At 44.2% G+C, this 7,842-nt stretch overlaps 1 long non-coding RNA gene across 6 annotated transcripts; it reads left to right on the plus strand.

The window, feature by feature from the left end:
- The first annotated feature begins 3,304 nt into the window (after positions 1-3,304).
- LOC109767421 (uncharacterized) lies at positions 3,305-7,531 on the plus strand. 6 transcript variants are annotated; one of them, XR_012184046.1, is made up of 5 exons: positions 3,305-3,503; positions 3,601-3,666; positions 4,705-4,905; positions 5,090-6,616; positions 6,764-7,531. It is a non-coding gene; the product is annotated as an uncharacterized lncRNA (long non-coding RNA). The 6 variants fall into 6 exon arrangements; XR_012184045.1 differs by having other exon boundaries at positions 6,773-7,531; XR_012184044.1 differs by having other exon boundaries at positions 5,090-6,307; positions 6,480-7,531.
- The last annotated feature ends 311 nt before the right edge of the window (positions 7,532-7,842 follow it).

The following is a 7,842-nucleotide window of genomic DNA, read 5'->3' on the forward strand; positions in this document are numbered from 1 at the left end:
ATAAAGACAACTCCTATGGCTCCTGCCGGTTGTCATACTCATCGACATGCAAGTCGTGATTCCTATTACAAGAATATGATCAATCTCATACATCACATATATCATTCATCACATCTTCTGGCCATATCACATCACATAGCACTTGCTGCAAAAACAAGTTAGACGTCCTCTAATTGTTGTTGCAAGTTTTTACGTGGTTTGTAGGTTTCTAGCAAGAACGTTTCTTACCTACGTATGACCACAACGTGATTTGCCAATTTCTATTTACCCTTCATAAGGACCCTTTTCATCGAATCCGTTCCGACTAAAGTAGGAGAGACAGACACCCGCTAGCCACCTTATGCATCTAGTGCATGTCAGTCGGTGGAACCTGTCTCACGTAAGTGTACGTGTAAGGTCGGTCCGGGCCGCTTCATCCTACAATGCCGCCGAAACAAGAAAAGACTAGTAGCGGCAAGAAGAATTGGCAAACTCAACGCCCACAACTGCTTTGTGTTCTACTCGTGCATAGTAACTACGCATAGGCCTGGCTCATGATGCCACTGTTGGGAATCGTAGCATAATTTAAAATTTTCCTACGCTCATCAAGATGCATCTATGGAGTGTACTAGCAACGAGGGGAAGGGAGTGCATCTACATACCCTTGTAGATCGCGAGCGGAAGGGTTCCAATGAACGTGGATGACGGAGTCGTACTCGCCGTGATCCAAATCACCGATGACCGAGTGCCGAACGGACGGCACCTCCGCGTTCAACACACGTACGGTGCAGCAACGTCTCCTCCTTCTTGATCCAGCAAGGGGGAAGGAGAGGTTGATGGAGATCCAACAGCACGACGGCGTGGTGGTGGATGTAGCGGGTCTCCGGCTGGGCTTCGCCGAGCTTCTGCGAGAGAGAGAGGGGTGTTGCAGGGGAGGAGGGAGGCGCCCAAGGCTGTTCTTTCCTGCCCTCCCCCCTTTATATAGACCCCCTGGGTGGGGCGTCGGCCCAGGGAGATGGGATCTCCAAGGGGGGGCGGCGGCCAAAGGGGGGGAAGGGGTGCCTTGCCCCCCAAGGCAAGGGGGAAGCTCCCCCCTAGGGTTCCCAACCCTAGGCGCATGGGGGGAGGCCCAAGGGGGGCGCCCCAGCCCACTAAGGGCTGGTTCCCTTCCACTTTCAGCCCACGGGGCCCTCCGGGATGGGTGGCCCCACCCGGTGGACCTCCGGGACCCTTCCGGTGGTCCCGGTACAATACCGGTAACCCCCAAAACTTTCCCGGTGGCCGAAACTGGACTTCCTATATATAATTCTTCACCTCTGGACCATTCCGGAACCTCTCGTGACGTCCGGGATCTCATCCGGGACTCCGAACAATTTTCGGGTTTCCGCATACATATATCTCTACAACCCTAGCGTCACCGGACCTTAAGTGTGTAGACCCTACGGGTTCGGAAGACATGCAGACATGACCGAGACGCCTCTCCGGTCAATAACCAACAGCGGGATCTGGATACCCATGTTGGCTCCCACATGTTCCACGATGATCTCATCGGATGAACCACGGTGTCGAGGATTCAATCAAACCGTATGCAATTCCCTTTGTCAATCGGTATGTTACTTGCCCGAGATTCGATCGTCGGTATCCCAATACCTTGTTCAATCTCGTTACCGGCAAGTCTCTTTACTCGTACCGCAATGCATGATCCCGTGACTAACGCCTTAGTCACATTGAGCTCATTATGATGATGCATTACCGAGTGGGCCCAGAGATACCTCTCCGTCACACGGAGTGACAAATCCCAGTCTCGATCCGTGCCAACCCAACAGACACTTTCGGAGATACCCGTAATGCACCTTTATAGTCACCCAGTTACATTGTGACGTTTGGCACACCCAAAGCACTCCTACGGTATCCGGGAGTTGCACGATCTCATGGTCTAAGGAAAAGATACTTGACATTGGAAAAGCTCTAGCAAACGAAACTACACGATCTTTTATGCTATGCTTAGGATTGGGTCTTGTCCATCACATCATTCTCCTAATGATGTGATCCCGTTATCAATGACATCCAATGTCCATAGTCAGGAAACCATGACTATCTGTTGATCAACGAGCTAGTCAACTAGAGGCTTACTAGGGACACTTTGTGGTCTATGTATTCACACATGTATTACGATTTCCGGACAATACAATTATAGCATGAATAATAGATTATTATCATGAACAAAGAAATATAATAATAACCATTTATTATTGCCTCTAGGGCATATTTCCAACACCAACGGCATAATGATACCAAGCCTCGGTATGAATGACATATTTTCTAATCTTTCTAATCTTCAGGCGCATTGCATCCATCTTGATCTTGTGATCATCGACGACATCCGCAACATGCAACTCCAATATCATCTTCTCCTCCTCATTTTTTTATTTTTTCTTTCAAGTAATTGTTTTCTTCTTCAACTAAATTTAACCTCTCGACAATAGGGTCGGTTGGAATTTCCGGTTCACATACCTCCTAGGTAAATAAAATCTATGTCTCGTTGGTCGGCATAATTATCATAAACAATAAATGAACCAAATAGTTATAAAAGCTAATATATACCACATCTGAATCATAGACAGGACGAGGGCCGACGAGGGCGGATACCAAAACCATCGCACTATATAATAAGAAGCAATAATAAAAGCAAGAAAATTATACAAGTATCTATCTAAACATACAAGTAAGATTTTTTTTCCTTTCAGAAAGAAGATAAGAACAAAAGGCTCATCACGGTGGTGCCGGCGACGAGATCGGCACGGGCGATCGACGGCGGTGAAGACGGGGACGGGACGTGACAGACCGCTAAACCTAGACAAATATTGAGGAAAATTGAGTTTGGAGGTCGAGCTTGTAGAGGAGAAAGCTTAAGTAGTGTGGCTCGGGCATTCCATCGAACACCCCATGTGCATAGGAGGTGAGCTAGAGCACCACAAAGCCCTTCCCTCGCCGGCCAGAAAAACCAGAGCAGTGTGAAGTGCTCTGCTCGCCGGCGGGTATATATAGGCACATCATCGGTCCCGGTTCGTGACCGGGACCAATGGTGATGGGCCAGGAGCGAGGCTCATTGGTCCCGGTTCCTCCCACCAACCGGGACCAAAGGGCCAGACGAACCGGGACCAATGCCCACATGAGGCCCGGCAGGCCCCCTGGCCTCACGAACCGGGACCAATGCCCACATGGGTCCCGGTTCGTGACTGAACCGGAACTAATGGGCTTATCTAGCCTGAACCAAAGCCCTGTTTTCTAGTAGTGCCCCCTCCATCCCTCCCTCCCTCCCCCCTACGTGCACCATCTACCACCACCAAGCCCGCTGCTCCCTCCCCCATCCTGATCTAGAACCCTAACTCGCCTCCCAACTCTCTAAGCACAGCGTGCTCCATCGGCGGCAACGGAGGCTTCTTCTGCTCGGATCGAGGCGCGGAGACCCATGCTCCCCTAATCTGGTGGGATCCCCTCCTCCAGCAGGATCTCCTCATCTGGTGAGATCCCCTCCCCGTGCCTCCAACCGTTCGGCAAGCGCACCTAATTTGTTTCCCGAGGAATGAATGTATTGAATGCAAGATTGCATTGTTGTAGGGACAGAGAGTGGAACACCACCTTCAGTTTCTCATCTGATCCCACCTGCTGGACTCCATGAATGAAGTAAGATAACAATCAATTGGTCAATTCACATTGCCTCTTTTGTTTTGCTTTGTTTGTCCCGCTCAATTCCTCATCATGGTGGAATTAACAATGGACGGTTTGACTTATCAACAGGTAGAAATAGGACTTACTACATTAGTTAGTTTGTTTACTATTTGAATAAATCGAAATGATTATATACGCCATTAATCTTGATAGGTTACAATATTGCGTCCATAAGGGAGCATGCAATTTTCATGCTCTACGTCTGGCTGAATCTAATTTCTTCTCGGGAACACGCAGGAGACCTGCACGTCCATATATTAAGAAAGAAAGAACAAGTTTTTTATGAATGAATCTAATTCATGGTTAAGCATTTAGTTTTCCGTTACATCTGATCCGATTCCAATCGTTGCTTAGTTGTTAGGACAAATGAATCCAGATGGTAGTATCGATTAATAAGATGAGAAGCTGGGGGGGCAGTGTTGTGGTTTGAGTATTTAATTTAGAATCCAGATTGTTGCTGCTACCTCTACTCTGCTCTGCCATTTGGTAACTAATGACAACGCAGCAGCTGTGTGGTTCACAGTTTACGAAATCTTGATTAGAAGCGCCTTATGATGTTCTTCTGCCCATCTAAATTCCACATGTTATGTGATTGGTACAGCCGCATGGATTGGCGATATGTATTTCGGCTTGGTTCAAAGGGGCAGTCTGGAGATATGAGCATTTGTACAAACTATCTAGGACATCAAGTTCACATGGGTGTGCTTATTTACCTACGAACTACAGATCACACTCACTAGATCAATTAGTGCCATCTCCTGATTTCTATCATCATGTTGCTTCGTTTATCTTCATATAAGTTCCACTGGGAGATGCATGCATTAAACATAGTGTTTTTTTAGTGGGCATCAGACTTGGTTCAGATGCTTTTTGTCGTGAAAGAAAAGTTTGGTTCAGATGGCTTTTTTTGTGAAAGAAAAGTTATCTTTCTAAAGATCTGTACTCTGGATCCTACATCTCATACTTGATTTTTTTTCGGCATAATTTTTGTAGGCCTGATGAGTATAAGATGGCATGAGAAATTCAAGAGTTGAATGAGAAGAGTGAAGAAGACTAGCAGCTCTAAGGAATGCCTATACGAACTCGCTATGGCGAGGATGACTCAATGAATGGACATGTCGATCATGCTCAGATCCCGGGTGGACTTCTCTCCAATAGAGACTCCAGGTCATTCTTGGACTGAAAGAATTCCAGGTGTTTATTCAGCTGAACTGAATCCCGAGATTTGGGCATGCTGTTTTAAGTGGCGCTATTAGAAACAGCTAGAAACAGATTCATTATTAGTAACTAGAAAGATGGATACCTAAGGACTACAATAGCTGATTGTAGAAAAAGCATTTAGTCTCTTTAATTTATTGATGCTGGCGATACGGTGCAGATAGTAGCCATGGTGGATGGATGATATGAGGTGATCTGGGTGCTGCATTCGATGGCCATGGTCTGTTTGCTGCAGGCCAACTCCCTGCTTTTGGCCTCTGAAGGTTGGGTAACTATAACTGGACTGTATCTGAAGACATGGTCCAACACGTTTAGGCATTTATGAATTCCAAAATGTTTATTGTTTGTTGAGCATTGAAATTTTTCTGTACATAGTGCTTCATGCCAATAAGCGATAAGGCATCATTTTTGCCAATGTATACATAGAAAAGAATGGAACTGTAGATGTTTTTTGAAGGCATCTAGCTACTTGGATTGCGCAAATCGACAAGTACTCCCACAGATACAATTAGAACTAGGTCTATTCTTAATTAAGCAGCGAGCTAGATAACTTTTAAGAATTTTCCCCACTTCAAAATAATAACCTTGAAGTTCAGATCTTCTACTGAAACTCCTTTTCTATCTATGAACATCAGGAGACAACCTCCAGTAAACCATTCTAATAGAAATCTCAATGTTCTTAGCCTGCAAGCTCTCAGTCAGCTATATTGTATTCGCAACTCAGCGTATTTTTTTCTGAAGTTTGGTGCCTAACTCCCAGACATCTTTTCCCAAGGGTAAGCATGTAGATGTTGACAACTTGACATGAATTTTATGCTTGATTATTTTTGTTATGTTAATAGCTCTCTACTCTGTTCTTAACTGGGTATCCTTGCTCCTTGGTCCCCTGTCAATTGTACAGAAGGTAATTTATCAGAATCTTACAGCCTCTTAGCTGCATCTGAGCCTCTGAGGTTCCTTAATTTCACCACTGAACATGAAGCCAGTCAAGTCTGAAGTCTGATACGATTGTCCAGTAATGCGTAGACGATTGCCGTATGAATTCAGAATTGAGAAAATGATGCACTATCAATTAAATCATTATAACCAGTGTCAATTTAAACCGATTAATGTGCTTACTTCCATGATGCTAAAATATATGCAATCCCAATGTTTTTTTAAATTAAATTAGCTAATTGTTCTTAGTCTCTCTTTCAGAGACAACCCTTCTGAATCACCTTTTAACATTGCAACATGAGAAGAGGATTAATGTTCGTTCATCCTTTGTTGAAGACATTGTGATGGTGAATACAGGTTTTTTATGATGCACTGTCCAAGGGGAGTCTTGTAAAGCTTCTGAAGTTGGTGAAGTTTGATCACATATTTATCGAGCCAGCAAGTAAATCTCATTAATTAATCTTAAGTTGTGTGAAGTTCTAATGTCTAACAGACCCACTCACAGTATAGGCCTTGCGAAGCTTGGTCTTGTTATTAAAATATTTTGTTATGATGAATGGGTCTGAAAGTATGTGAAACTTGATGCTGTGGTGCTGTGGTTGATTGACTAGCAGGCCATGAAACATTTGATGAAAGGAAGGTGGGTTGTCAATGAAGCAGTAGAGCAAGTTGCTTATGCAGACAAGATTATTTTGAACAAGCTATTTAGTCGGTCTATAGAACTATATACAAGGATCTGGTGCCAAAAAAGGTGTTATTTACGCACATATTTCTGTTGGGTTTTCTTATGTACGAAAATAACATAAAACATACCTCTAAACGCCGGTCGGCCGCTAGCACTACGACAGTCCGAATGTGGTGATCTTTTAGGATAACTAATTAACAGTGTTGTGATTAGTTTTATCAGGCATGAAAGTGGTGGGTGCTAGCAAGGAGTTGATGGGTTTAGCAGGACTTCCTTGCAAGAGCAGCAGAGCTGAGGCTGCAACTGGCCAATATGAACAGTATTCAAGCAGGACGCGTTCATGCAGTTGAGTTATGTACATTCATAGAGGTGCTACTGACAAGCCTGGATTTGATTGGAGAATCATCCACTAGGAACAGTGTGCGGTCACAACAATTGTGGACCAGGAATGCAAGCCGGATCCCCTCCGCATGGGCTGTTGTTGCAAGGTCACGGTGCTGCACCTCAACTAATTCAGTAGGATCATCGCTACTTCATCTGTTCGTTCTCATCTAACTAATATATTTAATATCTATTTGTATTTTTGGCTAATTCTTATTTTAATCTTTTGTGGCTTTGCGGTGAAGGCAAAATGAATTTAAAAGAGTTCAATTTAGAGTTAGTGTAGTGCCTTCCCGGCAAGAAGAGAAAATATATAATTAGTGCAGTGTTTCACACCTACTGGACTCAGTCTATTATGATATACATGTATGTTGCAGAGAAATGGTCACATGGATGATTAGCATCTTTTGGCAAAGGTGAATAAATACTACTGCACCTATGACTATGAGCATAGATCTCCCCTCTTAATTTTTGAGGACCACTTCAGGATGTGATCATGATTGTTGTTTCACAAGTTTGACTGTTACTAATCTGAAAGTCGAGCCTAAGTAATGTTAAGTGGACTTCATGGAATATCAATAAGGAAATTGCATAATTTGATATACTATGTTAATTAATTATTATTTTTCTCCTGTTGCAACGCACGAGCATGTTTGCAAATATATATATATTATTTATTTATTTATTTTATTAATAATAAAGAGGCTATTGCGTTCGTGGAGAAAAAAATCAGAGAGAAAGTTTCATCGCGTTTTACGATACGGAGCCGCCGCCAAGCCCTAATCTCTCTCGGGAGGGCTGATCTGGAGTCCATTCGGGGCTCCGGAGAGGGGGATTCGTCGCCGTCGTCATCATCAACCATCCTCCATCACCAATTTCATGATGCTCACCGCTGTGCGTGAGTAATTCCA

Source organism: Aegilops tauschii, chromosome 5 (genome assembly GCF_002575655.3).
Source record: "Aegilops tauschii subsp. strangulata cultivar AL8/78 chromosome 5, Aet v6.0, whole genome shotgun sequence".
Taxonomy (NCBI): domain Eukaryota; kingdom Viridiplantae; phylum Streptophyta; class Magnoliopsida; order Poales; family Poaceae; genus Aegilops; species Aegilops tauschii.